The sequence below is a fragment of the Gorilla gorilla genome, chromosome 21 (assembly GCF_029281585.2).
Source record: "Gorilla gorilla gorilla isolate KB3781 chromosome 21, NHGRI_mGorGor1-v2.1_pri, whole genome shotgun sequence".
In the NCBI taxonomy this organism is placed as follows: Eukaryota; Metazoa; Chordata; class Mammalia; order Primates; family Hominidae; genus Gorilla; species Gorilla gorilla.
This window is the reverse complement of record NC_073245.2, coordinates 5251718-5268328: the sequence shown is the minus strand read 5'-3', so window position 1 is coordinate 5268328 and position 16611 is coordinate 5251718.

The following is a 16611-nucleotide window of genomic DNA, read 5'->3' as shown; positions in this document are numbered from 1 at the left end:
GTAGATATTTCCATGTTTATAGATATGGTGGTCTAGATATTTCCTTGTTTATACAGATAGCAGAGTAGATATTTAAATGTTTATACAGATAGCGGTGTAGATACTTCCATTTTTATACAGATAGTAGTGTAGATATTTCCATGTTCATACAGATAGCGGTGTAGATATTTCCACCTTTGTAGAGATGGTGGTGTAGTTATTTCCATGTTCATACAGATGGCTGTGTAGATATTTCCATGTTTATAGAGATGGCGGCGTAGATAATTCCATGCTTATACTGGTAGCGGTATAGATATTTCCATGTTTATACAGATGGCGGTGTAGATATTTCCATGTTTATACAGATTGCGGTCTAGATATTTCTATGCTTATAGAGATAGTGTTGTAGTTATTTCCAAGTTTATAGAGATAGCAGAGTAAATATTTCCATGTTTATACAGACAGCATTGTAGATATTTCCATGTTCATTCAGATAGCGGGGTGGATATTTCCATGTTCATCCAGATGGCGGTGTAGATATTTCCATGTTCATACAGATGGCGGTGAAGATATTTCCATGTTCATACAGAGGGCGGTGTAGATATTTCGATGTTTATAGAGATTTTGGTGTAGTTTTTCCAAGTTTATAGAGATAGTGTTGTAGATATTTCCATGTTTATACAGATAGTAGTGTAGATATTTCCACGTTTAAACAGATAGCAGTGTAGATATTTCCAGGTTTATACACATAGCGGTGTAGATATTTCCATCTTTATAGACATAGCAGTGTAGATATTTCCGTTTTTATACAGTTTGTAGTGTGAATATTTCCATGTTCATACAGATAGCGGTGTAGATACTTCCACCTTTATAGAAATGTTGGTGTAGATATTTCCATTTTCATACAGTTGGCGGTGTATATATTTCCGTGTTTATAGACATGGCGGTGTAGATATTTCCATGATGAGACGCATAGCTTTGCAGATATTTCCAAGTTTATGGAGACAGTGGTTTAGATATTTCCATGTTGATAGAGACAGCGTTGCAGATATTTCCAACTTTATATAGGTAGCGGTACAGATATGTCCATGTTTATACAGATGGCGGTGCAGCTATTTCCATGTTTATCGACATGGAGGTGTAGATATTTCCATGTTTATACAGATGGCGGTGCAGATATTTCCATGTTTATAGAGATGGCGGTGTAGATATTTCCATGTTTACACAGATGGCGGTGTAGATATTTCCATGTTTATGGAGATAGCGGTGTAGTTATTTCCATGTGTATAGGGATAGCTTTGTAGATATTTCCATGTATATACAGATAGCTGTGTAGATATTTCCATATTCATACAGATAGTGGTGTAGATATTTCCAAGTTCATACAAATGGCGGTGAAGTTATTTCCACGTTCATAGAGATAGCGGTGTAGTTATTTCCATCTTAATATAGATGGCAGTGTAGATATTTCCATGTTCCTACAGATGGCGGTGTAGATATTTCCATGTTCATACAGATGGCGGTGTAGATATTTCCAAGTTTATAGAGGTAGCGGTGCAGTTATTTCCATGTTTATATAGAAAGCTGTGTAGATATTTCCATGTAAATGCAGAAAGCTCTGTAGATACTTCCATGTTCATACAGATAGCGGTGTAGATATTTCCATGTTCATCTAGATGGTGGTGTAGATATATCCATGTTCATACAGATGGCGGTGAAGATATTTTCATGTTCATACGGATAGCGGTGTAGATATTTCCATGTTCATCTAGATAGCGGTGTAGATATTTGCATGTTCATACAGATAGCGGTGTAGATATTTCCATGTTCATACAGATAGCGGTGTAGATATTGCCATGTTCATACAGATATTTCTATGTTCATACAGATGGCGGTGCAGATATTTCCATGTTTATAGAGATGGAGCTGCAGTTATTTCTAGGTTTATATAGAAAGCTGTGTAGATATTTTCATGTATATGCAGAAAGCTCTGTAGATATTTCCATGTTCATACAGATAGCGGTGTAGATATTTCCATGTTCATCTAGATGGCAGTGTAGATATATCCATGTTCATACAGATGGCGGTGAAGATATTTTCATGTTCATACAGATGGTGGTGTAGATATTTCCATGTTGATACACATAGCGGTGTAGATATTTCTAAGTTTATAGAGACAGCGGTGTAGATATTTCCATGTACATAGAAAGAGCATTGCAGATATTTCCATGTTTATATAGGTAGCGGTATAGATATTTCCATGTTTATACAGATGGCAGTGTAGATATTTCCATGTTTATAGCGAAGGTGGTGTAGATATTTCCATGTTTATTCAGATAGCGGTGTAGATATTTCCATCTTTATACAGATGGCGGTGTAGATATTTCCTTCTTTATAGAGATAGCGGTGTAGATATTTCCATCTTCATACTGATGGCGGTGTAGATATTTCCATCTTTATTGAGATGGCGGTATAGCGATTTCCATGTTTATAGAGATGGCGGTGTAGATATTTTCATGTTCATACAGATGGCAGTGTATATATTTCCATGTTTATAGAGATAGCGGTGTAGATATTTCCATGTTTATACAGAGGGGGTTTAGATATTTCCATGTTTACAGAGATAGCGGTGTAGATATTTCCATGTTGATACACATAGCGGTGGAGAGATTTCAGAGTTTGTAGAGATAGCTGTGTAGATATTTCCATGTTTATAGAGATGGCGGTCTAGATATTTCCTTGTTTATACAGATAGCGGGGTAGATATTTCCATGTTTATATAGATAGCGGTGTAGATACTTCCATTTTTATACAGATTGCAAAGTTGATATTTCCATGTTCATGCAGATAGCGGTGTAGATATTTCCAGGTTTATAGAGATGGCGGTGTAGGTATTTCTATGTTCATACAGACGGCTGTGTAGACATTTCCATGTTTATAGAGATGGCGGTTTAGATTTTTAAATGTTTATACAGATGGCGGTGTAGATACTTCCATGTTTATAGAGATGGCGGTGTAGATATTTCCATGTTTATACAGAGGACGGTTTAGAAACTTCCATTTTTACACAGATAGCGGTGTCGATATTTCCATATTGATACACATAGAGGTGTAGATATTTCCAAGTTTATGGAGATAGCGCTGCAGATATTTCCATATTTATAGAGATAGCGTAGATATTTCCATGTTTATACAGATAGCGGTATAGATATTTCCATGTTTATACAGATGGCGGTGTAGATATTTCCATGTTTATAGGGATGGCGCTCTAGATATTTCCATGTTTATAGAGATAGCGTTGTAGTTATTTCCAAGTTTATAGAGATAGCGGTGTAGATATTTCCATGTTTATACAGATAGCTGTGTAGATATTTCCAAGTTTATACAGATAGCGGTGTAGATATTTACACGTTTATAGAGATGGTGGTCTAGATATTTTCTTGTTTATACAGATAGCGGTGTAGATATTTCCATGTTTATAGAGATAGTGGTGTAGATATTTTCAATTCTATTCTGATAGCAGTGTAGATATTTCCATGTTCATACAGATAGCAGTGTAGATATTTCCACGTTTATAGAGATGGCGTTGTAGATATTTCCATGTTCATACAGATGGCGGTGTAGATATTTCCATGTTTATAGAGATGGAGGTGTAGATATTTCCATATTTATACAGATGGCGGTGCAGATATTTCCATGTTTGTAGAGATGGCGGTGTAGATATTTCCATGTTTATACAGATAGTGATGTAGATATTTCCATGTTTACACAGAGAGCGGTGTAGACATTTCCATGTTTACACAGATAGCGTTGTAGATATTTACATGTTTATAGAGATAGCGGTGTAGATATTTCCAATTCTATACTGATAGCAGTGTAGATATTTCCATGTTCATACAGATAGCAGTGTAGATATTTCCACGTTTATAGAGATGGCGTTGTAGATATTTCCATGTTCATACAGATGGCGGTGTAGATATTTCCATGTTTATAGAGATGGAGGTGTAGATATTTCCATGTTTATACAGATGGCGGTGCAGATATTTCCATGTTTGTAGAGATGGCGGTGTAGATATTTCCATGTTTATACAGATAGTGATGTAGATATTTCCATGTTCACACAGAGAGCGGTGTAGACATTTCCATGTTTACACAGATAGCGTTGTAGGTATTTACATGTTTATAGAGATAGCGGTGTAGTTATTTCCATGTTTATACAGATCGCGGTGAAGATATTTCCATGTTTACACAGATAGCGGTGTGGATATTTCCATGTTTATACAGATAGTGGTGTAGATATTTCCATGTTTATAGAGATAGCGGTGCCGATATTTCCATGTTTATACAGATAGCAGTGTAGATATTTCCATGTATATACAGATAGCGGTGTAGATATTTCCATGTTTATACAGATAGCGGTGCAGATATTTCCATCTTAAAACAGATGGCGTTGTAGATATTTCCTTGTTCATACAGATGGCGGTGCAGATTTTCCCATGTTCATACAGATGGCGGTGTAGATATTTCCATGTTTATACCGATGGCTGTGTAGATATTTCCATGTTTATTCAGATAGCGGTGTAGATATTTCCATCTTTATACGGATAGCGGTGGAAATATTTCCATGTTTATACCGATGGCGTTATAGATATTTCCTTCTTTATAGAGGTAGCGGTGTAGATATTTCCATGTTCATACAGATGGCGGTTTATATATTTCCATCTTTATAGAGATGGCGGTATAGCTATTTCCATGTTTATAGAGATGGCGGTGTAGATATTTTCATGTTCATACAGATGGCGATGTAGATATTTCCATGTTTACAGAATTGGCGTTGTAGATATTTCCATGTTTATAGAGATAGCGGTGTAGATATATCCATGTTTTTATAGATAGCGGTGTAGATATTTCCAAGTTTATACAGATAGCGGTGTCGATATTTCCATCTTAATGCAGATGGCGGTGTAGATATTTCCATGTTCATACAGATGGCGGTGCAGATATTTCCATCTTTATAGAGATGGCGGTATAGCTATTTCCATGTTTATGGAGATCGCGGTGTAGATATTTTCATGTTCTTACATATGGCAGTGTAGATATTTCCATGTTTATAGAGATGGCGGTGTAGATATTTCCATGTTTATGCAGAGGGCGTTTTAGATATTTCCATGTTTACACAGATAGCGGTGAAGATATTTCCATGTTGATACACATAGCGGTGTAGAGATTTCAGAGTTTATAGAGATAGCGGTGTAGATATTTCCATGTTTATAGAGATGGTGGTCTAGATATTTCCTTGTTTATACAGATAGCGGAGTAGATATTTCCATATTTATAGAGATGGTGGTCTAGATATTTCCTTGTTTATACAGATAGCAATGTAGATATTTCCATGTTCATACAGATAGCTGTGTAGATATTTCCACGTTTATAGAGATGGCGGTTTAGATATTTCCATGTTTATACAGATAGCGTTGTAGATATTTCCATTTTTATACATATAGCGGTGTAAATATTTCAAGGTTTATACAGGTAGCAGTGTAGATATTTCCATATTTATGGAGATAGCGGTGTGGATATTTCCCTGTTTTACAGATAGCAGTTTAGATATTTCCGTGTTTATACAGATAGCGGTGTAGATATTTCCGTGTTTGTAGACAGAGCGGTGTAGTTATTTCCACATTTATACAGATAACGGTGTAGATATTTCCATGTTTATATGGATAGCGGTGTAGATATTTCCATGTATATACAGATAGCGGTGTAGATACTTCCATGTTTATGCAGATGGCAGTGTAGATATTTCCATGTTTATAGACAAGGCGGTTTAGATATTTCCGTGTTTGTACAGATGGCGGTGTAGATATTTCCATGTTTATAGTGATAGCGTTGTAGATATTTCCATGTTCATACAGATAGCGGTGTAGATATTTCCATGTTTATAGAGATGGCGGTGTAGATATTTCCATGTTTATGCAGAGGGCGGTTTAGATATTTCCATGTTTACACAGATAGCGGTGAAGATATTTCCATGTTGATACACATAGCGGTGTAGAGATTTCAGAGTTTATAGAGATAGCGGTGTAGATATTTCCATGTTTATAGAGATGGTGGTCTAGATATTTCCTTGTTTATACAGATAGCGGAGTAGATATTTCCATATTTATAGAGATGGTGGTCTAGATATTTCCTTGTTTATACAGATAGCAATGTAGATATTTCCATGTTCATACAGATAGCTGTGTAGATATTTCCACGTTTATAGAGATGGCGGTTTAGATATTTCCATGTTTATACAGATAGCGTTGTAGATATTTCCATTTTTATACATATAGCGGTGTAAATATTTCAAGGTTTATACAGGTAGCAGTGTAGATATTTCCATATTTATGGAGATAGCGGTGTGGATATTTCCCTGTTTTACAGATAGCAGTTTAGATATTTCCGTGTTTATACAGATAGCGGTGTAGATATTTCCGTGTTTGTAGACAGAGCGGTGTAGTTATTTCCACATTTATACAGATAACGGTGTAGATATTTCCATGTTTATATGGATAGCGGTGTAGATATTTCCATGTATATACAGATAGCGGTGTAGATACTTCCATGTTTATGCAGATGGCAGTGTAGATATTTCCATGTTTATAGACAAGGCGGTTTAGATATTTCCGTGTTTGTACAGATGGCGGTGTAGATATTTCCATGTTTATAGTGATAGCGTTGTAGATATTTCCATGTTCATACAGATAGCGGTGTAGATATTTCCATGTTCATACAGATAGCAGTGTAGATATTTCCATGTTCATACAGACGGCGGTGTAGATATTTCCAAGTTCATACAGACGGCGGTGTAGTTATTTCCATGTTCATACAGATGGCGGTGTTGATATTTCCACGTTTATAGAGATGGTGGTGTAGATATTTCCATCTTTATACAGAAAGCGGTGTAGATATTTCCATGTTCATACAGATGGCGGTTTAGATATTTCCATGTTTATAGAGATGGCGGTGTAGATATTTCCATGTTTATACAGATGGCGGTGTAGATATTTCCATGTTTATAGAGATGGCATTGTAGATATTTCCATGTTTGTACAGGTAGCGGTGAAGATATTTCCATATTTATACAGGTAGCGGTGCAGATATGTGAATTCATTAAACCTCTTCTTCTTTATAAATTACCCTGTCTTGGGTGTGTCTTTATCAGCAGCTTGAACATTGACTAATACACTCACTGTCCATGAATGATACTCTTTTAGCCCATTTGCATTGTTATAAAGAAATACCTGAGGCTGGGTGGTTTATAAAGAAATGAGGTTTATTTGGCTCCTTGTTCTGAAGGCTGTACGTGTAGCATAGTACTGGCACCTGCTTCCAGGGAGGGCCTCAGGAACCTTCCAATCATGGTGGAAGGTGAAGGGAAACCAGCATATCACATGGTGAGAGAGGAAGCAAGCGAGACAGGGAAGAGGTGTCAGTCTCTTTTAAACAACCAGATATCGCATGAACTCACAGGGTAAGAAATCATTCATTACCAAGAGGACAGCACCAAGCCATTCAGGAGGCATCTGTCTCCAACATTGGGGATCACATTTTAACGTGAGATTTGAAGGGGACAAACATCCAAACTATGTCAGATACCAAAGCTGACAATGCTTAGGATCTTTAGCTGTTCCAGGTCCTGGGAAAAGGGAGAGAGTTAGCTTCCCTCGTCTATGCTGTGCTACTGCATATTATATTAGTAATTATAGTTCTCTAAAGGTTCTTAAAAGCAAATAAACAAATGCAAGGCAAAACATATGAAATGCAAGGCAAAACATACGAAATGCAAGGCAAATGCATTAAAAACTTTTGAGTGTTAATATATAGATTTTATTTTATCTTTTTAATTTCTTTTGCTTAACCAAATAGATTATGTAGTTTTGATTAACTGGCCATGAAATAGCTCTGCCTACATAGAATTTCCCATGAATAATTGGTTGTGGAGACTTTTGTGTGTGACCCAAATCCTCCCTCAAAACTGAAGTTTGCCCAGCTATTGGGAGTGTTGGCAAATCATGCCTCTCAGCTGATTCTCTCTAGAATTTATTCTCAGGAGATCTAATTAATAACTTGTCAAGCTGATGTCCATCCTTGGGGACAACTCGTATCTGAAGAATGGCCAGTGAAAGGTATTAAAACTCCATACTCCTGCCTCAATTTAGGGCAACTCTGAAGGGTCACCCCAGCTTCTCAGCTCCCCCTTGAGATTAGCTGAGGTATTTGTTGTGACTGCCTCACATCTCAACTCCCTTTATCCAATTCAGCTTTTTCGCCACAGTTGTTGGTTCCTAGGATTTTACCCAGTTAAATGTTCTCTACACAAATCTCTATCTCAAATCTGCTTTACAGGGAATGTGGCCTCAGACAGGTTTTCATTAGGTTCTGGACATAACTCTCATTAGTCATTGATATGATTCGGCTGTGTCTCCGGCCGAATCTCACCTTGATTGTAATTATCCCCGCATGTCAAGGACGGAGTCAGGTGGAGATAATTGAATCATAGGGGCGGGTTCCCCCTACTGTTCTCCTGGTAGTGAATAAGTCTCACGAGATCTGATGGTTTTCAAATGGGAGTTACCCTACACAAGCTTTCTTCTCTGCTACCATTTAAGATGTGCCTTTGCTTCTTTTTTGCCTTCTGCCGTGACTGTGAGGCCTCCCCAGCCATGTGGAATTGTGAGTTCATTAAACCTCTTTCCTTTATAAATTACCCGGTCTTGGGTAGGACTTTATTAGCCGCATGAGAACAAACTAGTACAGTCTGTTCTATAAGCCCAAGTCGGATCACAGAGTCCCGCTTTCTGTTTCTTTTGTTTTCTAGCCCATATTTCTACTAAAACTTGACTCATATAGACTTAAAACAAAATAATTAAGCATGGCTAATATTTATTTAATATTTTATACGTGTCAGGTACTGTATTTTGTAACTTATCTTTTAATAATCTTTCCAAATCTCTAAAAGGAGAATTCTGCTCTTTTATAGAGAAAATAAGGATGGCTCTGAAAATGTTAGTATTAGGGGAAGTAGGGTGAGGGACATAGGGGGCACTTTGTGTTATTTGTGCATTTTACTATCAGTCTAAAATCAGGTCAAAATAAAAATTAAAAAAAATGAGTAGTAGAAGCAGGTTGTTAAGATTTTCAGTGTGACTCTAGAATTTTTTTGTTTGTTGTTTGTTTTGGAGTGTAGTGGTAAGATCTCTGCTCACTGCAACCTCCACTTCCCAGGCTCAAGCAATTCTCCTGCCTCAGTCTCCCAAGTAGCTGGGATTATAGGTGTCCGCCACCACACCCAGCTAATTTTTGTATATATATATATTTTTTAGTAGAGATGGGGTTTCAGCATGTTGGCCAGGCCAGTCTCCAACTCCTGACTTCAAGTCATCCGCGCGCCTCAGCCTCCCGAAGTGCTGGGATTATAGGCATGAGCCACCACTCCTGGCCCAAAGTTCATATTTTAACTACTAACCTAAATTATTTTAAAAACAATAGCCTCCTTGGACTCAAACCAGGTCAGAGTGACATGATCATGTGCCTGTTTTGTGCAGGGTGAAGTGAGATTATTATCTAGGAAATAGCTGAAATGTCTTGTTGTGGGCATAAATATTTCATATAAATTCTAAGCTTCATATTAGCACTTAGATTATAATTATCTAAAGAATAGAGAACAATTTCATATAATTTTCAGTGTATCAGGCGAATCAAAAGTATACATACAAGCATGCAGATGAATTTCAGTGAATATAGTGGTGACAATGCTCAACAGAATATGTGTCCCCCACCCCATCCCTGCTTCTTGCTCTTTCACTGTCCTAAAGATAGAACAAAATGGTTCAGGCATCCAGCTTGTCCCCTCCACACTTCACACTTTTACTTAATAGCAGCTTATCTTTAACACTTTGTCATCTTTAAGATGTTGCTAATTCTTTCTGGTAGATCCCAGGACTGAGGATGAGGAAGAATGATTTTATTTAAATAAATTTGCTAAATTAAAAAAACAATTTTTTTTAGTTTTAAAATATTTTCATTATTTTATAAAATTTTTGTGGGTACATAGGAGGTTTATATATTTGTGGGGTACATGAGATGTTTTGATACAGGCATGCAGTGTGAAATAATCACATCATGAGGAATGGGCTTTCCATCCCCTCAAGCATTTATCCTCTGAGTTAAAAACTATTCAATTGGCTGGGCGCGGTGGCTCACGCCTGTAGTCCCAGCTCTTTGGGAGGCCAAGGGGGGCGGATCGCCTGAGGTCAGGAGTTTGAGACCAGCCTGGCCAACATGATGAAACCCCATCTCTACTAAAAATACAAAAATTAGCCAGGTGTGGTGGCGAGTGCCTGTCATCCCAGCTACTCGGGAGGCTGAGACAGGAGAATCATTTGAACCTGGGAGGTGGAGGTTACAGTGAGCCGAGATCATGCCATTGTACTCCAGCCTGAGTGACAAGAGTGAAACTCCATGTCAAAAACAAACAAAAATCAATTACATTCTTTAAGTTATTAAAATTAAACATTGTAAATGATTTTTTTCCCAAAGCTTTTTCAGAGAAAAAAAAAAGTAGAAACAAAGACACTTTCTACTGATTTCCAACATGGTGACTGTATTTCTAGCGTGTGTTAAGGTGAAAAATTGATTTTATGTTTAATACAAAACATAGCATAATGTAATGAAAAGCAAGATTGTAATGATGAAGGAAAATAACATTAGTGCTAATTTTTTTCAATTTGAAGCATTGGATTAAAATGAATTAGGTTATATTCCAACATGTTTATATTGAATTTTTTTTTCTCCATTTGGTTTCTTTTTATTAATGGGGGAGTGTTGCATTTGTATAAGGTTTCCCTATTATATTCAATTGTTTTGAGATGCTTTTAATATGAAGTTTTTATGTTTTCTTTTTGATGTATACATGTTATGCTTTTATGCTGAATTTGATAATTGGTGCTGTATATGCAAAGCAAATGTAATTTCCCAGCTTTTATTTTTTAAAGCCCTGGGAAGCAACATAATGAAGTAGAAATAGTATCAAGACAGGAGTTAGAATACCTGGATTCTAAAATTTAAATTAAATTAGGATCCAGTGACATTATATGTGTTCCTTGATCTTCTGATGACCTGATTCCTCAAAAGAAAAATAAAATAATCTATAAATTGTTTCTAATTCTAAAACTCTATCAATCCTATTTTTAAAATTATAATTAGTTGAACTCTATAAGGTCACAAAAATCCCTATTAAGAAACTAAAATAAAATTTTATCATATCTTAAAAATACTCTGATCTTTTTTTATATGCTGACATGAATTCTAATTATTTTTGAGCCCCTAAAGAACATTTAAGATCACAGTTTATGTTTTATTATTGACTTTCAGATAATTAACATTTTACTGATAGACATGAACAAATCTACTCTAACAGAGATAGTCATTAGTTTATTTCTCTCTTTTCAGTATCAATAAAAAGTATCGATTTACCAATAACAATGAATTAATTGCCTGAAATAAATGAAACATAAGCAGCAAAAGTGAACCTTTTAGTATAACTCTTCTTGTAAACATTGACTTAGTTCAAAGGGAGCTTATCTTTAAAAAAAAAGCGCTAATTCATGTCTATTGGTATAGATATAATCTTTTGTTCCTTGAAAATAGATCCTACTATACTCCAGACACTATGCCACTTGGTGCAGATATTAACACAAATAGCAGGTGATCATTGTCCTCATGGAGTTTATTTTAAAGAGAACAAAGTGAGACAAAGGCACACAAGCAAAGAACTACAATACAAAGGGGATGGCATCTGACTCAGCATGGAGGTGTCACGGAAGGTGTTGTTTTGCTTAGGTTTTGAAGTGTGGGTAGGAGATGGCCCATGTTGAGAGTGGGAACTGGGAATTAAAAAGATGAGGAGGTCTCTGCAAATCTACATGGATGGGAAGTAGCATGCTGATGTGGGAAACAACTAAAAGGTTCCAGAATGCATGGTTTATAAAGCGTGAGTCAGAGAGGGCTAGACCAGTAGCCAGATCAAGGATATCTCAGATGTTATAGTCATGAATTAGTGCATTGACCTGCAGGCCATGGGAGTCACTGAAGGTTTCAGTCAGGTAAGTGAGCTGATCAGAACAGTCCTTTAGATAGGCCGCTCTTTTGGCTGTAAGGGGGACACGTTTGAAGTAGAGCTATAGCTAAAAATATACAGACACTTCCTCTTGTCTACAGCCCTGCTGGCATCTGTTGTATTTTGACTTTTTAATAATAGCCATTCCAACCGGTATGAAATGGTATCTCATTGTGTTTTGATTTGCATTTTTCTGATGATTAGTGATTCTAAACATTTTTTTTTTTTCGTGTATTTGTTGGCCATTTGTATGTGTTCTTTTGAGAAGTGTTTGTTCATGTCCTCTGCTCATTTTTTAATTGGGTTATTTTTTTTTCTAATTGATTTAAGTTCCCTGTAGATTCTGGATACTAAAAAACAAACAAAAACCAGAAGTAAATAAATTCTCAGGACACACTCACACCCACACCCACACCCACAGAGAGAGAGAGAGAGAGAGAGCGCCTAGGTAAGAGGCCACCAACCACCAGGGTCTAAACTGGGAACACTTTCTAGTACAGAATGAATGGAAAGGATTCATGAAATATCTAGAAAGTAACGTTAATGAGATTTACATGTATGGAGTGAATGAGGAGAAACGGATCATTCAGGATTCTGGTGGGAATAACAGGGGGAGTCATTAGTTGAAATTTTGAAGTGGGAGAAGGAGAGGGAGTTTTAGGGAGAAAGATGAGTTGTTTTTTAGGTATTTCAAACCCTTGAAGCTTCTATGGGACATCGAAGTGGAAATAACAGTCTGTGGGTTGGGACAATAAAGAAAGAAATTGGTTGAAGACTAGGGGAAGAGTATAGAGCAAAGAAATATTTAAGATAATAAACATAGAGAGATAGCTGAAAATGTGGGACTGGATTACAAAGGAAGAGTGATTTAGTTATGAAGCCCAAGGGCTGACAGGAATGGGTGACTACTCGAGGAGTTCATATGCATCTGTTATTGTATGAATAAAAAAAATTATCTGTTCCTTCCTAAAGATATCTTCAACCTGTTTTTGGATACATATGGGCACTGCTTTTCATTCTCTTAGCCCCATTTCTTATTTTAGCCTCTGCTGTAGCAATCAGTTCTGCACAGGCTTTGACCCAGGCTTTGACTAGTTGGTGCAGGTGTGATATGACACTTACCTGGAATGGCCCACAGTTTGTGGCTGCTCTCACTTAAGCAGGTGGGATGCTCATGTAGGTGTAACCTAGAAGCTTGGTAGAGTTTATGCCCATGGGGCAACCTGTGACCACTCAAAAATAAAGCCCTTTCCTCCTCCCAGATTGAGGAGTCTTGCATTATGTAATAAAACTCCTTAGAAGGCCTATTAGGTTCCAATACAGCATTAGGCAACTTGATAAGGTATCCCATCATCAGCCTTCCTTTCTTGCCTCATTCCTCTGCCTCTCACTCTTCCTTCCTAAGTTAACTTCTTAGATAAAATGCCAACTTTCTATATTTTGTTTCACATCAGGGAAAATAATTGTATATCCCATTTCAAAAGCATATAAAAAGGTTACTGTATAGAAAATTTGTCTTTAATAGATTAAGCTGTAATTTTCCGAATACTTTAAAATTTTATTTCAGATACGTTTTTCATTTTTATAAGCTTCATCTAAAAGCAGAGTTCACCTAAGAATATACCTAAGAGCATATTACATAGAATATATTTTATATTTCAGTAGTTTAGCTAGGATTCTTTCAAAATTGAGAGGATCTACAAATATTTCTAACACATTAGTTTTCAGTCTTAAGGCTGAGTCAAGAACAAAGCTCCTAAACTTTGCGTTGGTGATTGAGAACATTTTAAAATTGTTATTTAATTCATTAATTTATTTTTAAAAAATTTTCACATTGTAATTATATAGATTTATAGGATACAATTTGATGTTTCAATGAATATGTATGTTGTCTAATGATCCAATAAGGATACTTAGTGTATTAATTACCTCATGCATTCATCATTTCTTTTTCATAAGAAATTTCAAAATCCTTTCTTCTAGATACTTTGTAATATACAATACTTTACTTTTAACTATAGTCACCCTGCTTTGCAAAGAACACTACAACTTATTCTTCCTATATAATTGTGATTTCATAACTGTTAACCAATCTATCTCCATTTTGCCCTCCCCACTTCTTCCTCACTGTTTGGTAACCACTATTCTACTCTACTTCTCTATTAACTTTTTTTTTTTAAGATTCCACATATGAGAGAGATCATGCGGTATTTGCTTTCTGTGTCTGGCTTATTTCACTTAACCTTGTATCCTACAGGGTCATCCATGTTGTTGCAACTGGCAGAATTTCATTCTTTTTTTATGGTTGAATAGTATTTCATTGTGTGTGTGTCCATATACATATATATATATATATAATTAATTTTATGTATAATTATAATTACACATAAAATTATATATAATTATAATTATATATAATAATGTATATTATATGTAATATATATAATATACATAATATACGTTATGTATGTTATATATAATATACGTTATGTATATTATATATAATATGCATAACGTATATTATATATTATACGTTATATATATTATATATAATATACATAATATACAATGTATATTATATACATAATATATATTATGTATATAATATACGTAACATATTATGTATATTATACATAATATATATTATATATAATATACATAATATATATTATGTATAATATACATAATATATATTATATATAATATACATAATATATATTATATATAATATACATAATATATATTATATATAATATACATAATATATTATATATAATATACATCATATATATTATATATTATACATAATATATATTATGTATAATATACATAATATATATTATATACATAATATATATTATATAAAATATACATAATGTATATTATGTATATTATATATAATATACATAATGTATATTATGTACATAATATATATTATATATAATATACATAATATATATTATATATAATATACATAATATATTATATATATTATACATCATATATATTATATAATATACATAATATATATTATGTATAATATACATAATATATATTATATACATAATATATATTATATATAATATACATAATGTATATTATGTACATAATATATATTATATATAATATACATAATATATATTATATACATTATATATTATATATAATATACATAATATATATTATATATAATATACATAATATATATTGTATTTATATAATTCACTTGTTTGTTTTTAGACACATAGATTGATTCCATATCTGATTATTAGAAATAGTGCTACAGTAAACATAAGAGTGCAGATATTTTTCAAACACAATGATTTCATTTCCTATGGATGTATACCCAGTAGTGGGATTGCTGGGTTATGTGATCGAATGATTGTTTTTTTTTTTTTATTTTTTAGCGAATTTCCATAAAGTTTTGCTTAATGGTTGTACTAGTTTACAACCCCATCAACAGTGTGTAAGTGTTCCCTTTTCTCCACTTCCTTGCCAACTCTTGTTATCTTTTACCTTTTTGGTAATAGCCATTCTAATGGGTGAAGTGGTATCTCATTGTGGTTTTGATTTGCATTTCCCTGATGGTTAGTGATGTTGAACATGATTTTATTATATATTCGTCTTGACCATTTCTATATTTTCTCTTGTGGCATGTCTTTTAGTTTATTTTGTCCTTTTTTTTTTTTTGAGAAGGAGTCTTGCTCTGTTGCCCAAGCTGGAGTACAGTGGTGCAATCGGGGCTCACGGCAACCTCCATCTCCCTGGTTCAAGCAATTCCCCTGCCTCAGCCTGCTGAGTAGCCGGGGTTACAGGCACACGCCATCATGTTTGGCTAAATTTTTGTATTTTTAGTAGAGAAATGATTTCACCATATTGGTCAGGCTGGTCTCAAACTCCTGACCTCAGGCAATCCACCTGCCTCAGCCTCCCAGTTTTGCCCATTTTTAAATAAGTTATTTATGTTTTTGCTGTTGAGTTGTTTAAGTTTCTTATATAATCTGGGCATTAACTCCTTAGCAGATGTATAGTTTGCAAATATTGTATCCCATTCTGTAAGTTGTTTTTTCACTCTGTTAAGTTTCCTTTGCTGTGCAAAAGCATTTTAGTTTGATGAAACCCCATTTATCTATTTTTGCTTTTGTTGCCTGTGCTTTTGACGTCTCATTTAAAAAATCCTTGTACAACCCAAAGTTATAGAGAATTTCCCACATGTTATCTTCTAGTAGTTTTTCATAGTTTTCAATCTTACCTTTAGGTCTTTAATCGCATTTGAGTTGATTTTTGTATAAGGTAAAAGATAGGGGTCTGATTTCATTATCCCACATGTAGATATCCAATCTTCTCAGTACCATTTAATGAAGAGACTGTCTTTACCCCTGTGTGTGCTCTTGACTCCTTTTTTGAAAATCAGTTGACTTTAGGTATCAGAATTTCTTTCTGAGCTGTATATTCTCTTCCATTGGTCT